Source organism: Kogia breviceps, chromosome 17 (genome assembly GCF_026419965.1).
Source record: "Kogia breviceps isolate mKogBre1 chromosome 17, mKogBre1 haplotype 1, whole genome shotgun sequence".
Taxonomy (NCBI): Eukaryota; Metazoa; Chordata; class Mammalia; order Artiodactyla; family Physeteridae; genus Kogia; species Kogia breviceps.
In genome coordinates, this window is record NC_081326.1 from 65,419,874 (window position 1) to 65,443,449 (window position 23,576).

Consider the following 23,576-nt stretch of genomic DNA (forward strand, 5'->3'; position numbering starts at 1 on the left):
GTGGAACTACTACTGATTTCTCAGAATGCTCACTGCTGCATTGGAAAGGGGGCACTCAAGGGGTTAGCACAGAGCCAATGCAAGAGTGACAGAGATAGTATCTCATATTTTGAATGAGATCTTCTCTCTCTTTCTACATATATGCCAATCTATGACATGGAAAAAAATAGCATATAGGTTCATTCATTCATTCACTCAGCCAATAATATGTGCCCCACATACGTTTTTCAAAATACTAGGAATACAACTCAGATCAAACCAAACAAAAATCCTTGCCCTTATAGAGTTTGCTTGCAAAGGGGAGAACACACATCAAATAAAATAAGCAGATCCAAACACGGTGCATTAGATGATGATAACTATTATGGAAATAAGTAAAGCAGGTAGAAAAGGGACAAGGGTCCTCTTGGAAGGGAGAGGGTGCCATTTAAAATAAAGTGAAGGAAGGTATCTCTGAGACAGTGACATTTCAACAGTGACCTGAAGGAGGTGAGGGACATCTGGGAGGGTCATGTCCTAAGCAGAGGAAACATCAAGTACAAAGATCCTTAAGGCAAGAGCTTGCATGATTTGTTTCAAGGATAGCAAAGGAGGCCAATGAGATCAGAGATCAAGGGGGAAGAGAGTAAAGAGATAAAGTCAGGGAAATAGTAGGAGCCACATCTCATAGGGACTCACAGGTCACTGGAAGAATTTAGACTTTTATTAAGAGTAAAAGGAAAAGCCACTGGAGAGTTTGAGCTACGTGTAACATAATAGGATTTACATTTTAAGAGAATGGCCTGACTGCTACGTTAGGAGAAGACCATGCAAGGAGGTCAGGTATCAGACTATTGAAATAATCCAGGTAAGAGATGACGGTACCTTGGATCAGAGTGGTAGTGCTAGAGATGGTGAGAAGTCGGTGGATCCTGGACATATTTTGAAGACAGAACCAACAGGATTTGCTCATGAAAAAGATGTGGGGTGTGATGGAAAGAAAGGAGTTAGGAGTTTGGGGTCTAATAGAAGGATGGAGTTCCATTTACTGCGGTGGAGAAGGATGCAGAGGAGCAGGGTAGGGACAGAAGAAGTTGGGAATGTGTTTTGGGTAAACTCTTTTAGACATTCACGTGGAGATATCATACTGGTAGTTATAATTTTGTGGCATTCTCAGAGGAGACCCAGACTTGGTGTGTAATCTGGGGAGTCATCAGTGTATAGATGGTATTAAGGCCATGAGACTCCGTGCAGTGAGTATAGATGCAGAAACATTCAAGAACTGAATCTAGAGCACGCCGAAGTTTGGTGGTTGGGGAGCTGGGCAGTGAAGAGCAGAGGAGATTGAGATGAAAACAGTGGAAAATATGAGAATGGTATCCTGGAAATGAGAAAATCTTTCACTGCAGAGAGAGTGGTCACTTGGTCAAATGCTACCAATAGGTTAAGTAAGATTAGGAATGAGATTTACTATATGCAGGTCTTTGGAGACATTTCATGAAGTGCTAAGGAGACAAGCCGAATGGAGCGGGTCCAAGAGAGAACGGAGACAGATGTAAAGACAATAAGTATCTCTTTGATGGAGTTTTGCTAAAAGGGGAGCAGGGAAATGTGGCAGCAGCTGACAGGAAATGCAGCATCCAGAGAAGGAGTTTTGAGGACAGGAGGAATTACTCACCAGCTTCATTTGCTAATAAAAATATTTGTGCAGAAGAGATAAGGGATGCTTGTTGTGGCAATGTCCTTGAATAGGCAAGAGGGGAGGGGTTCTGGTGCAAAAGTGTAGAGAAAGGTCTTGGACATAAATACAGATTTATGTCATTCATGCTGACTAGGAGAAAGGTGAGTGTATAGTACAGGTACGTGCAAGGTAGAAGTGGTGGGGGGATTGTGAGAAAATTGTCTTCTGTTTCCTTCTATTTTCCCAGTTAAATAGGAAACAAGATCAAGAGATTGTAGGTCACTGTGCAGTCAAACCTTTTTGGAGCTGTGGTCGTGGAATGCAACAAGTTGGAAAGACAGTGTGTGGTGGTGGGAGAGTGTGATCCTTGAAACTGAGATTACAGAGGGGATGGCTGTGTGAATGCCAAGGTCTGGGGAGGATAGAGAGGAGGTAAAAGACATAAGAGACCAGATTACTGCCAGGATTATCTTCTCTGATATTGAAATCACCAGTTTATGATATGAATGGTAATTACGATTATAAGAATGAGTCCGGAGTTAAAAACTTTAAAGAATAAGGAGGGAGGGGGTGGTGAATCACAGGTCTGCAGATGCCTGTAACGAGGAGGGGTAACAGGTGGTACAGATTGATGACATAAACTTCAAAGTGGGTTTTCAGAGAAGAAGGAGGGAGAAGAGTCTGGATGCTATCATGAGAAAACAGGAGGACATCTCTCCCATCTCCAGGCTCATGGTAGAGGGAGGCAAAAAAATTACAAATTAAAAGGGCTTTATGGGGAGACAGGGTTCCCAGGAGAGTCTGAGTTTCTGTCAGAGCAAAAAGGTAGAATAGAATTTACAAGGAAGAGGTAAGGAATAGGGAATATTGCTAATGACTGACCTGGACTTGCAGAGAGCACGGTGGGAAGGTTTGGGAACTGGAAGAGGTGAAGAGGAGGGCCATATAAGGTGACATACAGGGCTGTATACAAACATTGGGGGAAGGTTTGGGGCAGAAAGAATGACCTAGGGATCTTGGGCTTCTTACAGTGTCTGATGGAGATGGAGACCAAGACGACCTCCAAGACAGTGATGGTGAGGCTATGAACACAGTGGGATGTAGGGTGTAGGGCCTTTCCTGGTGCACCTAGAACTATAGAACCCCTCTGTTCTCTCTCCTGCCAATGGTTTATGGAAACCAGGGAAGACATGGTGTTACTAGGAACAATGAAGCCTGAGCCCCTTTTCATTCTTGCTGATGTTCTTTGCTTTGTTCATTCATCAATTCATTGAACAAATATCTGTTGGGGGCCTACTAAACCTGAATGCGAGGTGGTAGTATGACAGCAAGACAAAACAGTTTCTTCTCTCATGGAACCTTCAGAGTATCGGGGAAAACTGACTTCATTCATTCGGTCAACAAATATCTGTAGGGTGACATGATCAGATTTGCATTTTTCTCTGTAAGATTCATCTGGCTTCACTGTGGAAAATGGATTCAGGTAGGGCAAGAGTGAGACAGAGAAACCAGTTAGGATATCAGAGTTACAGTCCAAATGAGAGACAAGGCAACTGTTATAGGAATAGAGAGATGTGGATGGATTTGAAATATATTTGTGAGATGTACAAACCACAGGACTTGGTGATGGAGTAAGGGAAATGGTAGTTGTCAAAGACAATTTCTAGATATTTGACTTAACAGCCAAATGAATGACAATGCCATACACTGAGATTGGAAACACTGGGGGTGACCAGTTTTAGGGGAAGAGAATCGTGAATTTGTGTGAGATACTGAGATGGAGTTAAATTGGTCATCAAAAAATATTAACACCTAATATTTGTTACATACTCTGCTGTGCGTCAGTCCCTCTCCTAAGTGCAGAACAGTTATTAAGTCATTAACTCCCACAATATTACAGCAAGGGTGGGAGAAATTCCTCTCCATTTCATAAAGGAAGAAACTGAGACCCTGACTGATTAGATAACTTAACTTCCAGGGTCACGCTAGCTGTCAATCCATCCCAAAGGCCCTGGCTCACCCACTATTCTGTGCTGTCTCCCTAGGGGATGCTTAAATATCTGAATATCTAGCACCTCAGAGAAGAGGTCTGGGCCAGAAATAGAAGCTTCAGCCTTAATCGGGGACAATATGACCCAAGGAAAAAATCTACGCATAGAAGAACAGAACTATCAAGAGTTGGAGAAATTGGGGGAAATCAGAGGGGTTCCAGAATATTGTGTTGAGAAATATTTTCTTTTTAAAGGGGGGAAGGTGGTCTATGAGTTTCTCGGGGCTGCGGTAAAAATGTAGCACAAACTGGGTGGCTTAGAACAACAGAAATTTATTTTTTCACAGTTCAGATGTCAGCAGAGTTGATTCCTTCTTAGGACTCTGAAGGGCATTTCTTCCAAGCCTCTCTCCGGACTTCTGGCTGCCGGCATTCCTTGGTGTTTTTGGCTTGTAGAGGCATCATTGCAATCTCTGCCTCGTATGACATTTCTCCCTCTGTCTCTGCATCTCTCTGGGTCTCCTTGTAAGAACACCAGTAATTGGATTTAGGGCCCACCTATTCCAGTACAACCTCATCTTAATTTGATTACATCTGCAAAGACCCTATTTCTGAATAAGGTCACATTCTCAGGTTCTGAGTAGACATGAATTTTGAGAGGACACCATTCAACCCACTACAGTAAGGAAAGGTGACATTATAACAAACCTTTTTTATTCCACCTTGATTATGCACCAATACCTTCCAGTTTTTTAGATCAATAAGTTTGAGCTCATCACTAAAGTCCCAATTTCTTTCTCATTAGGAATGTTTGTGATCACGTAGAACAGTCATTTGGTCATGACTTTCGCCAGATGATCACATTTCTCTTTTCTCTAGGTCCATGATTATCAAATTTGTTAAAACAGATGCTGGTTCCAACCAACGGTTTCTAATTCAGTAGTTCAAGGGTGTGGCCCCAAATTTGCATTTTTAACAAGTTCCCAGGTGATGTTGAAGTTGATGCTGCTAGTTTGGGACCACACTTGGAGAATGGCTGCTTTGGACTCCAAGAAATCTGCTTTCTCCAACTCTATGCTTGAGTAAAAGAGCTCACCGTTACATCAATTATTTATTTCTCTGTTTCCTGTGTGTAGATCATGACTAGAGGCACAAAAAGAACCCAACAGATGCAAGAATGTTGGTGCTTATGCTGAGGTTGTTATCATAATAATGATAGTTACCATTCTCTGTATCCCGCTACAAGCTTCAAAGTGCCTTCCCATCCTCTATTTCATGTCGCTTTCTCACGAGTGATAAGTTGGAGGTTGTCGCCTCATTTTAGCGAAGAAACCTTACCTTCAGAGGTGTAAAGTATCCAGAGGAGCACCATCACCAGCTGGTAGTAGAAGCTGTGTTGCAAATTCCAGCCTTTTCGTTCTAGGGCCAGTGCAATCTCAGCCCGTCAGCAGCTGTTTTATAGCTTCAGAACCCAAATTTTGATGAAAAAGATCTGGGTGGTATTCCATGAAAAATGACTACAAATTGAGACAACGTTTGTTTTTCAAGGCATTTTTGCTACTGGCTACAAGATCAAGGTGGTGGTGTTGTTTTCCCTTGTTCTCTTCCTCTCATCCTAGCAGAGGGCTTATCAGGCAATTTGTCAGAGTACTTTGTTCTCTGTTCCCTCTGTTTGTCTAAAGGCAAGTTTTGTACCTGTTAGAGCACATTTCCTGACACTAGTTCTCTGAAGTTAATTGGTCCCTAACTCTTCCTTCCGAGGAACCAGGGCAGGTAAACATGATGTGAGCTGTGTTCTGTCAGTTTTGCTTCTACCTTTCTCCTCTATAACTTTACCCGTTTTCAGCATCACATATCTGGCAAGTTTTAAAGCTGAGACTTGAACCTGTCTAGTCTATCTCCAGAACTTGTACTCTAACCATTTCACACTGCCCTGCCGCAGGCCTGAACAGCTCTTCATTTTCTAACAGAATCTTGCTAAATTCCTGAACCTGACACGGAAAATGCACAACCAACTCACCCATGTTTGCATCTTCTGTGTGCTATAGCAAGGCCAGCTCTTCCAGGCAGAGCAGTTTCTAATGCATGTCCCACACCTGTCATGCTCACTCATGTCCCTGTGACATGCATCAGAGTCATCAAAAACACAAGTATTGGACCCAGGTAACTCTAGATATAATGTCTCACTTCTTACCTTACTTTGTAACCTTGAGCAAGTCACTGACTTCTGTAAACCACCATGTCTTCATCTGTAAAATGGGTACAATAATATCAACCATTCTCAGTTGCTGTGAGAATTTAATGGATAACTTTTGCATTGAGTAGCATTGCAATAACGGGAGCTCTTATTATTTGTACCATGCTGTTGCCCCAACCTACAGCACTGAATTTACTCCTTTTGGCCCAAATGTTCTTAAATGCTCACCTCACTTTTTCCTCACATGAAAACACCCTGAATGTAAGCAGTTAGGGTCGGGGTCGGGGGGTCCCCGGAGAAAGAACTGGGCCTGGCTTTCTTGACAAAATAGAAGCCATTTTTGGTCTAAGCCATTTTGTGATCTAAGCCTGGCCACAATGCTTGCCCTTGACCAGGTCTCAGTAATAATGATCTTAAGAGAACCAAAGGGCAAACTTATCAGACAAGAGCAGTAACAGTAGCAAAGATAACACATCAGTTGTAAATACTCCCAGTTCTATTTCAATGGTAAAGACTATCCTAAAACACTGTCTTGAGGTGTTTTGCAGAATTTAAATCCCCCTCAGTTGCTCAACCACCTGACCAGCTGGAATCTAAGGGATGATGACGGTGACCCTTTCTGACCCTCAGGACTTTGACCAACTAAAGCTTGGACTCTACCTACCACCCAAGCCCCTTCACGCATATGCATGTACCTATAGCTTAAGACGCCCCCAATTTGGCTGTTTTGGAAGATGGTCCCCAGTGTTCTCCTTACTTGCTGCAAGTAACGATAAATCCTTCTTTCTCTTTGGCTTCATTGTATCTTTCAGCTCAACACCCATCAAGAGATGAACCCAGTTTTCAGGTAACATGACAAGTCATGCTGTAATCTCCATTACATTTTCATTTCTCTCAGAGCCTTGGTGCACTGTAAAGCAAGTATCTTCCTAACATCATGCCCTGTTTATTTCTCTGCTCTCTGGCTCTTTCACACACTACATGGTTCTATGAAGAACTCCTCAACCTGGCATAAGAAGCTTAAATGCCTGACCCCTTTCGTCTTCTCTCCCTGCCAGCAGCACCAAACAAACCCTACCACATAGCAGGTGGTTTCTCATCTAGGTGCAGTTGCTCACATGTCTGTCTTTCTCCTGCCTCCTTGCTCCTTAACCAAGGCAAAATTTAACATCTCTACGACCAAGTTCAAGATTGTCACCTCCTCTGGAAGTTGCCCCTCTTTATCCACTCAGGCTGGGTGAGGAGCTCAAGGGCTAAGTTGTCACACACAGTAATGTAATATTCTGTTTATATGTCTGTGTCTCTCGTCCAGACTTAGAGCCCCTTGAGGACAGGATCTGAGGCTCTGCTCACTGTCATATCTGCAAGGATCTACACAGGTGTGGTATTTATTGAATAAGTGAAGGTTTTCATGAATTAGCAGGAGAACGCCTAACACACTGGCGGGCACACAGGCAACCCTGGGTCACTGCTTGCGGACTTGGTCTTAGTTGGATAATTACGATGCTTCTGGAGCTCTTGGTGGATTTCCTAATGAAAATGACTGGGCTAGAAATGAAGCCTGAGGCTAGAAATGAGCCTTCTGCATGAGGAGTTGTGAGGCAGCTCATGCAAGGTCCTCTTCTCTCTATGGTGTCCAGTTGAATGCCACATCCAAAGCTTTCTTGCTTCCATTCACAAACATGAACTTTCCTTCAGCCAGGGGGACCACTGCTTCCGGGGTTGAGATGAATAGGGTGTGGGCAAACCCCACTTCTAGATTATCACCCAAATATGGCAGATGAGCTTGCTACAAGTCAAGGTATTTTGCCAGGAAGTTTCTATATATTTACATGGCTTTCCAACAAAGTACAAACACACACCTGGGACTTATCACTGCCAGACATCTCCTTTCCCTTCCAATCATCCTTTGGAACATCACCATCATGCTCCTTCACTCCTCTCCTTTCCCAGCGCTCTCTTCCACTCTCACGGGTAGTTGCCTTGTGCTGCTCCAATATTCTCACCATGCAACCCATCAAACCGGATCTACCCAGCTCCCAGCCAGGCTCACTAACTGTAAAGCCTTTGCTGGACTTAAAAGCTTCCTCCAAGTTCACATTTGTAAGCTTGAGGCAGTTCTTTGGTGTTCTAGGATCGGGAACATTTATCCCATTTATTCCAGTCACTGTGGCAGCCGTGCTCTGTGACAAGGCTCTGATTATGAGGCTGCTGGCTGGCACAGTCAGCAAATGACTAATTCTAACACAGTATTCAGTGTTAGTTAAACTGCAGGGAAAGAAAAGAAAAGAAGAAAATAGAAGTATCAGCAAATGCTAGGTTGAAAAAAAATACTCTCTGGGACCATAGACTAAATCAGAAGATGTTAATTCACTGCTATTCAATACCCAGGCACTGGGGAAATAGAACAGCAGAGGAGAGAGTGTGCCTACCATGGCCCAGTGTACAGGCTCAGAGAGAACTGGATCTGCCCAGCCCTGAGCTCTGGAGAAGTCACTCGCTGCTTTAGAGTCACTTGTAAAACCTGGACTTGGACTAGAGGGCTGGTACCTACAAGCTGTCTTACTACAAGAAATATCTTTTGCTTTTGCCTCACAGATCTGATGCTTTAAAAGGATTTCATCGAAAAATAAATGATGGCAGTTTTCAATTAGTACTTAATTCATTTCCTCTTTTTAAACTGATTGAAGATACACAAATTACTAATCAAAATTACTCATCAACAGGGATCAGACAGTAATTCCAGCTTGAAGCACAGTTTATTTACTACTTTAATCAGTTGATAAAGTAGTAACACAATTAATGTGGACTATCTTTTAGACTTTTTTAAATATTGAGAACTACTCATGCCCTTCTTTCCCACTCATTGTGCCTTTGCTCGTCCCTTGGTGTGTGTCTTTTTTTTTTTTTTTTTGCGGGCCTCTCACTGTTGTGGCCTCTCCCATTGCGGAGCACAGGCTCCGGACGCGCAGGCTCAGCGGCCACGGCTCACGGGCGCAGCCGCTCCGTGACATGTGGGATCTTCCCGGACCGGGGCACGAACCCGTGTCCCCTGCATCGGCAGGCAGACTCTCAACCCCTGCGCCACCAGGGAAGCCCTTGGTGTGTGTCTTGATGAGAATCATGCATTTGTTGAGAAATCCAAGTTGACTCTTTGATTCTTATGTGTAAATGACTTTCAATCCCATAGACAGTCTCTTCAATAAGTGGTGCTGGGAAAACTGGACAGCTACATGTAAAAGAATGAAATTAGAACACTCCCTAACACCATACACAAAAATAAACTCAAAATGAATTCGAGACCTAAATGTAAGACTGGACACTATAAAGCTCTTAGAGGAAAACATAGGAAGAGCACTCCTGTATATAAATCACAGCAAGATCTTTTCTGATCCACTTCCTAGAGTAATGGAAATAAAAACAAATATTAATAATAATAATAATTAATAAATAAAAGAAATGACACCATGTCTTACATTTTTAATCACACTTCAGAGTTTTCAAGATACTTACACAGCTCTCGTGGTACTTTGTCTAGAGGCACCACTCCACCTCTCCCAGCTATTTCCCAGACTTGACCACATAACTAAACTGAAAGACAATGAAGTTTGAGAAGAAGGTGTGTATGTAAGGCAAGGGAGTTCATTCCAAAGCCAAAGAGAGATGATTATCTACCTCAAAACCTTTATTGGGTTCCTTCTAGGGTAGGCCCTGGGCCTACAGTGGTGAATAAGACAAGCAAAGTCATTGGCTTCATAGATAGGAAAATACCCAGACCCAGGAAGTCGGGTTCACTTCCCCCAGGGCTAGAGAGAGTGACAGGCAGCTTCCCTTCATCTCCTTTGTCCACCTGCAAATGAACACATCAAAATTAGGTGGAATTAAAAGGGCATGTGTTTGGGAAAAAACATTAAAACCACCACTTAGTTTCTCTAGGACTTGGGTCATATTCCTCCCTTAACCTTTCTAAGCTTCTAATGGGACCTACCTGACAGGTTTGCTGGAAAGCTTCAGGAAGATAATGCACATCACATAACATAGCTGGCATACCAAAGGTGCTCGATGAGGAAAAGGATTAAAAATTGAGGAAGACAGAAGGAGCCTTCTGGATTGTTTCAATAACATATATATTGTATTACATGAGCAGTGCTACAGCAATATGTAGAACCTAAATAAATTTCATTCATAATCTCAATATACTCCCCCCAAACCTACTTTCATTTGCCTATGTCCTCTTTCTCCAATTGATCACAAGCACACATGACATTGGAGGAGCTATGATCAGGGTAAAGCTGCCATTTCGGATTTATCATTTTCTTATTTGAATACAGCGTGGAACATTGCCATGTTTACAAACTAAATTTGTTATAGCTAGAGACCAGCATTGGGGCATTATCTTTGAAGTGCTTACATTGCTACCAATACATAAACAGTATGGCAAAGCAGAAAATGTGGCACTGCTTTCATTCTAAATGCTTAGAATAGGCCCTCAGGATTATAGACTTAATTTGATGAAAAGTATTCCAATTCCCACTAATGTCCTTTGGAGAACTGATGGAGATCGAGGGGAAAGGGGCTCACGGTAGAGTGTGAGGTGGTTGAAAGGGGGAGCTTTGGGGCTGGCTGTGGGGCGGGGAATGAGTGGAAGGGAGGGAACTGAGCCTTACCCCGTAGTACGAAGGGCACTGGGGCAGAAAACAGGACAGAGGCTGGGGGTGGGCTGTGAAGTGGCCGCGGAGGTGGGAAGATTGGAGTTAACGGTGGTGGTTTCAGAGTTGGTGGGATTCAAGGAAAAGAGTTTCCCATGGAGTATGAGGGGATAGCAGGACCGACGGGCTTGCCATTCACTGTGAGTGTGAAAGGCTTGTGGGAGGGAAGGCTGAGGGTTCACGGCAGGATGTGAAGTGTTTGTAGGGAGGGAGGGTTGTGGATTGCTGTGTATGTGGCTGTGAAGTTGTCCTGTGAGAGAGGACTGGGTTTGGTGTGGGGTGGGAATTGGGGATAGGGAGGCAGATGGGAATTACCATGGCCGTGAAGTGGTCGTAGGGGAGATGGTCAGGGATCACTCTGGGGGGTGAAGTGGTCGTCAGGGAAGGAGGATTGGGGTTTCTCATGAATGGGCTTGCTGGACCAGAAGACTGGTGTTCCTGTGGAGAGTGATTCTTTCTTGGGATTAACTCTGGAGTGTAAAGTGGTGTAGGGAAGATGGATGGGGTCTGTCGTGGATTGTGAAGGGATTGTGGGGGTGGGGGATGGGGTTTCCTCGGGAGTGCGAATCGTTGTAGAAAGGGAGGACTGGGGATGAATGTAGAATGTAAAAGTACTCCGGGAAAAGAGAGTTGGCTTTTATGGTACAACCGAATATGAGAGTTGGGTGGGGTTTGGGGGCCGGGGGTAATGCTTACTGCAGAATGTGAGTTGGTGACTTGGTAGCCCATGGGAACACCCTCTCCACATTTTGGAAGCTGTCTACAGTGTGAGGCTCTACCTTCCAGCACAGGATTCATTTTCCTGACTGTTGCAGGACCGACATGCAGCACAGCCTCTGTTAATCAGGAGGACATTCTGGGGGTACTGAGATAGATTCATGGGGAAGGAGGCAGGATGTAGGGAATCCATTCTTCTGGCCCAGACTGATGCGGATGGAGGCTGGTTCTGGAATCCTCAGTTGGGCTGGCAGCTCCTGGTTCACGGTGCCCTGATCGTGACGGGAACGGCCTCTCTCCGTGTGGGTTAGTTCCATGTTATGACTCGGGGACTCTTTGCTGGAACTTCAGCCTCGAGTCTGTTCCTTTCGCCTCTTCATCCATCGTGGGAGCTATCTACGTTGTTTAATGGATCCCTTTCTTCTTAAAACAGCTAGAATTAATTACGTAGTCTGTAGTAGAGAAACAAGACTACTATAACTACTAACTCACTTTGAAACTTGGAACAAATCAACCTGCACAGATCATCTGGCTTTTTCAGGGACAAAACAGCCTAATGATTAAGGTCACGGACTCTGGAGCCAGGTTAGCTGGGTGACCCCTGGCTCTGACACAAGTCACGTGAGCGTGGGTAAGTTATTCCACCTCCTAATGTTTCTGTTTCCCTCCATGAATTGAGGACTCTGTGGCCTTCCTCATGGCGCTGTTGTGAGAATTAAATAGGCAAATTCCTATTAGGCACTTAGAAAAGCACCTCTGACGTATGAAACACTGAATAAAGATTAGTTATAATTATCACCCTCTCTGAGCCTCAATTTTCTGAAAATTGAAGGGACATAATTCAACTCATAAGGCTATAGTGATAATTGGGTTTTTAACGATGCATTTGATAATTCTTTCCTTCCTTCCTTTCCTCCTTCCTTCCTTCCAGAATGGGGAAGTGAGGAAATGGCTGTCGAATAAAATGTGAGGATCATCTAAGGCAAATCTGACTTACTTAACAATTTTGAACTCTTTCCTCTCCTTTGAACCATCTAGAATTAAAACTACACCTTAAGGGGAAATTCCCTGGCAGTCCAGTGGTTAGGACTCTGTGCTTTCCCTGGTCTGGGAACTAAGATCCCTCAAGTCGCACTGTGCAGCAAAAAACAAATACAAAAACAAAGACTCTGCACCTTAAGAACAATGCAAACCCAGGGAGAGACAGAGATAAGAGAGAATTAAACAGCTATGTGAGTTTGTGAGTTGACTAAGTTAAGTCTACTTTGAGGGGTAAAGCACTTAACATTTATTTAAGCTTCCATGGGGCAAAGAAATTCAATAAGATTTTTGTTATTGTTTCCATTTGCTTTTTGGTCTTGTTTTTATTTCCTGGCTCTTTTTGTTTTTGTTTTGTTTTTTGTTTGTTTGTTTTTGCCGTACGCGGGCCTCTCACTGCTGCGGCCTCTCCCGTTGCGGAGCACAGGCTCCGGACGCGCAGGCTCAGCAGCCATGGCTCACGGGCCCAGCCACTCCGCGGCATGTGGGATCTTCCCGGACCGGGGCACGAACCCGCGTCCCCTGCATCGGCAGGCAGGCTCTCAACCACTGCGCCACCAGGGAAGCCCCTAATTCCTGGCTTTTAAATGCTTTTCCTGTGCCTTTTCTTTTCTTTTAACAATGATCATAGTTGTTTTTTCTTTCTTTCCATCTTATACCTTGAATAATAATTAAATAGACATTATGCTTCTTTATTCTCAATAAGTAAGCTCCCCACTAAGGAAGTAAAGCTATTGGAATGTGAGCTCCTGCCTCAGGTAATTATCAGAACCACTCTGAAGAACCCAGAACTTTGGAGAAAACAGTGAAGAGATTTTAGATCAGCAAAATATTTGACAGTTGGTCCATTGACATCTTTCTTTTCCTCATGTGAATTTTAGTGTCTGTATCAGTTAGATTTATTTTCACTGCAGGCCACAGAAACCCAAATTGGCACGGGGACCAGGAAGAAGTTGTCATGAGCATTGAATTCATTTATGGCTTGAAGCAGACTCACTCTGTGTAGTGTTGCTGGATTCTAAGGCAAAATGGAAGCTAGCAGCTATAGCCCTGTGTTCTCCTGGGTTATATCCTGCAGAGAGGGTGATGCTTCTCTTCCCCCAAGATTCCCGCATCTGACTTGCGTCTGGCTTTCAGTGGACTGAGTCAGGTCACATGCCCGTATGCGGACCAGTCACTGGAGCCAGGACAATGCCATATTGTGATGGTCAAGGCCTGAGTCACACGTGGATGGAGAGTGGGGAGGGGGTGGTGCCGCAGGGGAAAATCAGCAAATTGTTAGCAAAATAAGGGAGAAGAAAGCCTGGACATCCCAGTGAGAGCAGTTGTCCACCACAGTCAGCTCTAGATTATGTTTGGACCATCAGTTGAAGAAAAGTACAGGTTTTTCCTTTAAAATAATGCACAGGTTGATCTTAGTGAAGGGCATACCTGTTGGTTCTCTAATATACTGATCACAGGGGTTAGAATCCTGAGATTTCAAAGTCACACTCTGGATCAGTAATTTTCAACCAGGAAGGACATATCACACAGGGTGAGGGTGAGGGGAAAGTAACTGAATATTGTTGAGAAGGGGTTTTGATGTAGTATGGAAATGCATACTTAATATTATTACAAGTACATGTCTAGCAAATAAAAATCAAAGCCTTATTTTTGGAAAACCACAACAGGAAAAGGAAGATAACGTTGTCTTAGCCAGTGGCGATGGGCTGAAGCTATACTTGGCATCTGTGTACTAGCAAGTATATCATCCGTAACGAGGAAGGTGCTCCCACCATGGAAGACATGTATACTAGAACTTCAGTGCAAGAGATGATTATGTAAAAGGTCTATTACTTTGTATTGAAGTGTTCCACTTTAGATTTGCTAAAGGGTCACCTTTTCAGGGATGCCTACTCTGACCATCAAACTTAAATTGATACCCTGCCAATTATTCTGCATTTCCTTCACAGCCTTTACCACAGCTCGCAACTATTTTTTTTTTTACCTGTTTGTTTTCTATCTTCCCCACTAGACTAAATGCTCCATGAGTACATAGATCATGTCTGCTTTGTTTTCACAGTATATCCAGTCCCTGATGTTTGGGGAGGAGCATTATCTTAGTCAGGATAGGACAGGCTCTGCTGTGGTAAAAGATAAATCTCTGAATCTCAGTGACTTTGAAAAATAAAGGTTATTTCGCATTCACACAAAGTCCATTTCAGTTTGGACAGCTTTCCTTCATCTTACAGGCATGCCATCTAGAACATACAGCCTCTAGGGTCGCCAAGGCAGAGAATGAGAGGGACAGAGGAAGGCTTTAACTGATTCAACTCACAAGTAACACACATAACTTCCACTTAAGTCCATTGGCCAAAGTCGCATGGCCCCAATCTAACAGCAAGGGAGGCTGGGAAATGTAGGTGATGACAGATGTGTGGAGAGTGTCTACTGGCTCAACCACACAACTGTTCCTACGTTTCCTGGTTTCCACGGGGAGGAATGTACTCTAAACCCTAAGGCCTCTTTCCACTCTCTCTCTTACCCCCCATTGGAAGGGGGAGTCATTTAGCCACTGGGCCTTTTGGGGGAAGGGGGTGAACTTGTTGGCAGAACTCCTCTCCTGCTCCCATTCTCTGGGGGTGTACCTGGCAGCAGAGTGCACATAGTCTCCACTGGTCCCCTGTGCCGCCATTTGGCTTCACACCCTCAGTAGTGTTTATCTACAATTGCAGTGACGTGCTCATCTCCCTCTGTCTAATAACTTCTGTGTCCCCCTCTCAAATGGCTCTGAACTCAGGCAAGAAATAAGAAGGATCTTGATAGACCCTCAACACTAGTTTCTTTAACCCTAATAGGTGCTCAGTGAATGCAGGAGCCTACAGGATACCGTCGACATCTAATCCAACTTGCCTCTTACAGGGACCCAGAGAGGTGACCTGACTCCTGTCCTGACAGCAGATCTCCAAATGTCTACTCCGTCTAACACATGCTGCTAATACCATACCCAGAAAGAATCTAAAGCAGTGTCTATTGCCTGCCACATTCTCTCCATGATTTTAGAGACCTTCCTCACAAGGAGGAGGAAGACTTTAAAAAAAAAAAAAAAGAAAAGAAAAAAAGATTCAACTCCTCTGAGTACATCACATGCCGTTCTTTTTTAGGAGGTGGGGTGGGGTAAATTCCTTCCCCCTCCCCACTCCTACCACCCAAACTATGGAATACTTTTGGGTGAATCATTCCCAATCGGAACTGATTGGGAATGATTGAAATGAGATTAGTTCCCACAGAAAAGAACCCTGCCGTTGCACAAGTCCCAACTGTGTTCCAGAGAGAGAAAAAGGAGAAAGCAAAGGCCTGGAGTTGTTTGATAGGCTTCTAAGGGGCAGAGAAAAGGAAGGAAAGATTACTCTCCAGGTACACCCTATGAAACAGTATTCCTGCAAACATCCAGAGAGCTCCCACACTCCACCTGGGCACGCTCCCTCACCCTTTGATCTAGAAGCCATCATGAAGTACTGAGAGTTAGAGGGATGGTCAGGGTAAATGCACTTATCGCTGCCCCCAAAGTAATAGCAGCCAGGAAGGAAGGATATCCATGGAAAGAACACTGTGGCAGGTGAGAAAGCCCAGGCTTGGCATGGCAGAAAGAGAAAAGGCTTCAGGATCATACTGACAGGGACTGTGGTCTCGAACCTGCCACTTACTACCTGTGAGTGTCAAAAATTACAACTACAAGTGGAGTCTGGGTGCCAAGAACTGTTTTAGGCGCCGCAGTCATAACCATCCATAAGACCTCAGCAGAGTCTCCATCACCTGCTCAGAGCTAGGCTTTCTCCTCCTTTAAAATAAGGATCATAAATTCTACATCAGGTAATTGTTATAAGGAGAGGAGATAATGCAGGGACCATGCCTGTCACATGCAGTCAACAGAAGTGATGATTCTTCTTCACTCTTTGGGAAGGGCTAGTTTCATGGTATCTTGGAGAACAGGAGCCATTCATTTGAGGGCCAAAACACCCAGCTGCAGCTCTTGAGAGAAGCCCAGCTAAAGAAAGTGTGGAGTCAGAAACCAGGGTTTGAGCTTCAACTCACTAACCATTCCAGAGACCAGAGGAGCTCCTGGATTAAGATGATACATTGCAGGGGACACTGGGAGAGGATCGGAAGGCACCGGGCCTCCGGGATGGGAACGTGGGAATAGGAGTCAGAGATGGACTCGCTAGGAGGCCTCTGGGGGTTTGGAGAGAGACGGATGTGCTTTGACTCTCCATCGTTCCCTCTTCAAGAGGCAAAAGTGAACAGAGCAAATCAGTCTGTCCTTGGGAAGTGAAGTTCTAGAGGCAACGAGGTAAGGCTGTTGCTCTCTGTGACTGTTTCCCAAACCCCTTCCCAGTGCTCCAGCAGAGCCCGGATCCCTTGGGCACAACTGCCCCATGCATGGCCTCTAATGTTGCCTGAAAATCTGTTCTTGAAATGTCATTTCCTCCACTGAAAACTCTTCCTAAGCAACAGCTCTTCTAGGACTCTTGTATTTGCACTGTTCCTAAGCGCCTTATCCACTGTCTGACACAGAGAAATACTTATGTATACACATGCATACTTTTGACAAATTTAGAATAATGCTCTCACCTGGTTTGCACCTTCCTTTTTTCTCTTGAGGTTTAGAATTGTATTCTTATCTTTTTAACGGTTGCAGGGATTTCGTCATCTAGATATACCGTGATTAACTTAAGCATTCTACTACCGATGGACGTTTATAATTTTTTCTGTTCCCTTTGCTTTCTCAAATAGACTCTTCTTAGTCTCTGTCTGCATCACTGATTACTTCTCACAGCAGAATCCTGGACGTAGGCATCACACTGTCCTGTGTATGAGGAGGCAGTAAGTGGTCAACAACAAAAACTCCAGGGCTAGACCATATTGACTAGCTCTGTGACCTGGGTAGGGTATTTAACCCCTCTGAGCCTCAACTTGCTTACTTGAAACTGCAGCTGATAATAGTTACCAACAAATAGGATTGTTGCAAGAGTAAATGAATTAATATATATAAAACACATAGAGCAGCACCCGGCATACCGTAAGTGTTCTATGAATGTTTGCTATTACAGTTGTTGTTATTATTATTATTTATAATTACATGGCTGTGTCCCACAAAACTGGGAGGCCCTTGCCAGCAATGGTCGTGTCTCAGCCAGCCATGTATTCCAAACCCCCACAGCCTGGCGCTGAGGAGGGGCTCTGTGCATATTTGGAAAAATAAGTAAGAAACACAGATGTGGAAACCATCCATTGACCTGGCCGCTGCCCAGTATCCCTCAGTAAGCGGTTCATTAGTTTGCGGATTAAATCTCCATCCCCAAATATATATTGAACTTTACCAGTACTTTGCACCTACATTTGGAATTAATTTATTGGATATATTCTAGGGATAAGGACTGATAAAAGAAAGGAGAAAGACACGTGAGGAATCTAGGTGCCCTAGGTAAGAAGAACAGACCTGAACAAGGAAGCAAAGGGTACAGGAATAGGAGTGGCCAACCTGAAGACATATGTCAGTGGCTCACCAGTTTTTCCCAGGGTTGGCTCTGTACTTGTGAAATTATATTACTCAGGCTCCTATTCACTTAACTGTGGCTGATCGTACCCGCTTCTATCAACAGGATCAACTTGGAATGAGGAAACAAACAAGCTAATGATTATTGAGTGCCTTATATACAAAGAAGACTTTTAAATAATGGTCTTATTTGAATCTCACAGACAGCCCTGGGAGGTCTGTGTTATTATCCCCTCCCTACAGATGAGAAAATGGAGACACAGCCATGCATAGTCATAACAGCCAGAACACACAGAGCAATCGTTTAAACTCTGACCTCTGTACTTCCCTGTTCTAACCCTTTCTTCCTTGTTTAAGCAGAGGCCAAATGGGGCTCACTCCCAAGGAGCAAAGCATTGTAAGCTTAGCATCCTGGCTTCCCACGCCAGGCGGGAAAAGAAAGAGTACGTTAACTTTGAATACCATCCGTTACATTGCCGAGAAACAAGCACAGTCATTAGCCTTTGTTTCTACTTTGGTACCATGTTTAGAGAAGCAAAGGTGTTGAAACAGGTAAAAGTCTGCCCGGTCGACAGGTGGGAACTTGCATCATTAGGGAACAGATACCGTTGAAAGTTCTATAGTTGGAAGGAATCCAGCGCAGCTGACCGTCAGAAGCAGCGTTCAAAGTTTTACGTAAATTTCCTTTCAGTCACCAGCTTCCCTCTTGGTTGTAAAAAAAGGGAAAAAGGAAAGAAACAATTTTTTTCTTAGTTTTCATTTTTTTAACATCTTATTGGAGTATAATTGCTTTACAATGGTGTGTTATTTTCTGCTTTATAACAAAGTGAATCAGTTATACATATATGTATGTCCCCATGTCTCTTCCCTCTTGCATCTCCCTCCCTCCCACCCTCCCTATCCCACCCCTCTAGGCGGTCACAAAGCACTGCACGGAGCTGATCTCCCTGTGCTATGCGGCTGCTTCCCGCTAGCTAGCTATTTTACATTTGGTAGCGTATATATGTCCTTGCCACTCTCTCTCTTCGTCCCAGCTTACCCTTCCTCCTCCCCATATCCTCAAGTCCATTCTCTAGTAGGTCTGCGTCTTTATTCCTGTCTTACCCCTAGGTGCTTCATGACCTTTTTTTTTCTTAGATTCCATATATGTGGCACATATATACAATGGAATGTTACTCAGCCATAAAAAGAAATGAAATTGAGATATTTGTAGTGAGGTGGATGGACCTAGAGTCTGTCATACAGAGTGAAGTAAGTCAGAAATGGAATATATATGGAATCTATATATATATAAATCTACATATATATGGAATCTAAGAAAAAAAAGTTTTCATTTTTGACTGTGTCAGACTGTGGTCCCAAGACCCCCCCAAAACGGTTGAAATGATTCATTGTGGTTCCTACAAGAATTTGGTATTTTCTGGAGAAAAGCGCAGATATATTTATGTGTCTGGAATATATGTACTGCTTTAGGCATCTGAATCATTCATATCCTAGAGTAAAATCTTAGATTGATTTTCAGTGGTGCTTCCAAGGATTTGATAACACAAATCTTCTATTATTGCCTCATGTGTTATCATCTCTTGACAGGGAAATAAAATAGAGGCTAGAATTTATATCCCCACCTATACAAGTAGGAAACTTGAGGAACTAGGATGAACCAACTCATCTAAGCAGTATAGATAAATAAAAAGCATTTTTGAAGAAGAAAGAAAAATCATGTCATCCAGGGCCCTATAATCAGAAATCTCAAGACATTGGACATTACAGCCAATGGTTACCACCATCACAGGCATCCTGTACAGCCTATCCCTGGGCGATGGCCATCCAAACCCTGCTTAACATGCTCAAAGAAGAAACGATGTTTTTCCCTCTTTGTAGAATGCCATATTTCAAAGAAAATATTACCCATGAGCAAGGCAGATCCTCAGTAGACATGGAGCAGGCCTGGGGAAGGCTGGACTCTGTCTGCAAGGCAGTGTTAATCCCAGGTGGTTACTGATCAGTGACACGGCTAAACTGATGGTTGATTGAACTACTAAGAAATCTGCTTCCCCAGTAACAGCTAGGTACATGGCTGCCTCAAAAGCTGAGTCAACACTTCACTCTTGTTCTTGTCACAAACCCTTTATCTTCATTTTTAACCTTATCGGGTTTATATTTACAACCTAAATATGTTGAGTATTTACTGAAATCAGACACCGGTGAAGCACTTCTAAAGCTTTTGCTCGTTTATTGTTACAGTCACCCTGATGAAGGAATACTATCCTCCCATTTTCTGGATGAGAAAACTGAAGGGTATAATTTTACCCCAGTGAGGGAAGCAGAAGACCAAAGGAGCCATTAGCAGTAAGTGCTGCATTAGGAGTTACTCTAGGAGTCTTTAGAAAGAACCCATCATCTCCATTGATGGCCTATTGAGAGAGGATGGCTTCTGAGCGGGTCCTGGGGGATGAAGGAAGGAGAGGAAGGCTTACAGACAAAGGTAACACCATAATGGAATGCCTAGGGTCTTGAAAGAAGACAGCGGATTTGCAGTATTTCTTAAAGGTAGCTCACTGGACTCCCTGAGCTGGCTCTCTTCACTATAACCTTACACAGAGCACATATACCTGGTATATACATATCGATTGCCTTCTCTGTGGTTCAGATGTTTGATTTCACAGCACTTGCCCCTGGAGCTGGGTCTTCAAGCTCCCAAGTGTAGAATTAGCTCTTAAGCCCCACTTGATGTCATGGTGATAAGGATGGCATTGGCTAATCCCCCAGCAGGCAAGGAGAGAGATTATTTCAGGAACCAGGCTTGGGTGGACAGAATGCTCAGGCCTTCCAGGCCCTTTCATAATAAGCAGAAGATATTTTTTTCCTTCAGTGATACCTGTACTGAATTTTGACTTAAGGCAATAACCGGCTCCACTCGCCAAATAGCAATCGGCTATGAGTATCAACCCTCAGGGAATCATTCCTCTTTTAAGAAGAAAATTCTCATTTAAATAATTACACATTGGCCTCTGGGTTAATGCAAATTGTAGGATGTGCTACCAGGACTTTGTGAGAACATATGAGACATTATTAGTAATACTCAACACTTTCTGCTTTAAGCTATTAACCCATTCTGAGCTTTAATGAGATCAGCTGTGGATCTAGAATATTCTGGGAAGTTTGACCCTGAGTTAAATGAGAGAAAAGTAGAATCAGAGAAAAGCAGATCTGGAGAGGTCTTAGGAATGGTCTTCTCTAGAGATTTCAAACTTGTTTTTAACAATGGAAACCCTTTTTCAGACAATATCTTAAAGGGACCCTGAGGTAGGCATCTGTTATTCCTACTTTGCTTCCTTTTTTTTTTTTTTTTTTGCGGTACGCAGGCCTCTCACTGTTGTGGCCTCTCCCGTTGTGGAGCACAGTCTCCGGACGCACAGGCTCAGTGGTCATGGCTCACGGGCCCAGCCGCTCAGCGGCATGTGGGATCTTCCCAGACCGGGGCACAAACCCGTGTCCCCTGCATCGGCAGGCGGACTCTCAACCACTGCGCCACCAGGGAAGCCCCTGCCTCCTTCTTGATAAAATACACCTTAATTTTCTTGGAGAAAACACCCTTACTCCATGTATATTATACGGGATTGACCCTAACCCAGCTTCTTCCATTAGCAATTCTATCCTGAAGCCAAAGCTGGCACAGGAGGCAGATCTCTGGGAAACACAAAGAAATGAACCTCTAAGGTAAATACAGTTAACATGCTTGATCAAGCTGTACCTGAAGCCAACTGACCATGGACTTCTTAGTTTTATAAATAAAGAGATTATCTTTTATACTTAAGCCAGTGTGAGTGGAATTTTCTGTTACTTGCAAATGAAAACATTGTAAAAGAGTCTAAAAGCCAGCAATAAAAAAAGATAAGACCAGACTCCTCTGATTAAAATGAGGGTAGGAAACTTGGGGCCCCACTCACAATGTACTCCCTAATTTCCAAAAGGCTCTGTAGATGGACTCTACAATCTAACTCAATTCTTTTATTTTACAGATAGACAAACCATGGTCCAAGGAAGAAGAGTGAAATATTGGCATCATGCTTGGAGGAGTTAGAACGTGAGTACAAATTTTTTGCTTTTTGTTTTAAGCAAGCTTCAGAAACTTAGGATGAGTAGTTACTACTTAAAAATTAGAAAAGATTTTATTGAGGGAAATCATAATAATACAGGATACAAAATAACACTAAATAAGCTATCAATAATTATAGCACAATAACCCATGTAATATGGGTCTCACAATGTCCATAAAAAGCATTGACAGTTACTGCTTTATGGATAGTTGGTCATCCTTCAGAAAAACAGGTTTGTGTAGACCTGACCATGCATCTTATAAACTTGCCAGTGAAATTTCTGGTATGTTCTAATAAAAATGCACTTTTCCTTTGGGAGCTGCTTTATCTGATGCCATCCATCATACCTCTTACTGTTGGGCAAAGCTTCACACCTTGTAACCTCAACTTTCTCCTGAAGGATATCACTGTTGCAGAAGTTATCTTTAAGACAAACTAAAAGAAATTTAATGTACAGATCAAAACTTGGTAGCACAATATGAAAGGCATGTGGTAAACCATTGTGCCATGGTAGACTAGTAAAAGGTCAGAATATTTGCAAATTCCAAGTCAAAGAGAGGAGAAAGTAGATTCTGGCCATGAATGTATAATTAATAAGTGAGTCATTGCTCTCTTCATTTAAATAAAATTATCTACTTAGAGGGACTAATTCCATAAACCACGCTGCCTCTTTTCTCTTTCCAGTGAGAAAAAAAAAAAACACAATTTAGTGGTTAAATAAACAGATACTAAACCAAAATTTGAAAGAACATCATTTCCGTTTGTCTCTTATCTAAAGATAAATCATTACCTGACCCCTTTCTGAAGTTTGAGAAGCATCTTAACAGAAATATGTGTCTTTAAGAGCTTGGAACTCAACTTAGTAGAAAAACCTTTTAATCCTGCTGTTTTGTGGAATGATTGTAATATTAGTAAAAGTACATCCATTCTGCCTAAAAAGAGTTTATTTTTGGAGACCCGTATAAATGCTTTTATATTATTTTTTGTTTGTTTTTTGCTCTCTCATCTAATATTTTTGAGTAAAGGAGAGTTCTTAAAAACTTCATTTGCTTTTAGTGGCAAAGTTGCTGAAGTATTTGAGAAACACTCAAGAGGCTGAGAGTTGTTATATAAAAATATAATATAATGATTTATTCCAGAAAATGCAAGGAAATTAACTTTTCTCCATATACAGAAAGAGTAATTTTGCTATTCAAACTTCATCTTGTTTGGGCTTTCATCACTGAGAGCATCTATAGCTAGTTAGTAGTGTCAAGGAGTTATTAGAAATGCCGCTTTGGTGGGTTTTAGTAACATTTGAGATTGCGCAGTTTTTCTGAGATCTAATATCCCACAACAATATGCTGCAGGGTTAACCTACTGCTGCCACTTACTAATTATGTGAACTTGGGTAAATGACTTATCTTTCCTTAGATGACTTTCTCAGTTTTCTCGTCTATAAAATAGAGGTATGTTCAATACTTTAATAGGGTTGTTGTAAAGATTATATGAGTTAATATATATATTTAGGGCTCTTAAGATGATTTCTAGTGTATGGGAAACACTTAGTGTTAGTCTTTATGAGCATATATGCCTAGTGTAACTAACACTAGCAGGCAGTCTGTACCGTAAAGGGCTTCACCTTGAGGA

General features: G+C 43.0%; 1 long non-coding RNA gene across 1 annotated transcript in view; it reads left to right on the forward strand.

Moving 5' to 3' along the window:
* The window catches only part of LOC136792859 (uncharacterized), a 223,927-nt gene extending 201,993 nt beyond the window's left edge, over positions 1 to 21,934 (forward strand). The window contains exon 5 of the long non-coding RNA XR_010837394.1: positions 21,870 to 21,934. This is a non-coding gene — a long non-coding RNA (uncharacterized lncRNA). The remainder of the gene's footprint in view (positions 1 to 21,869) is intronic.
* Positions 21,935 to 23,576: the final 1,642 nt, after the last annotated feature.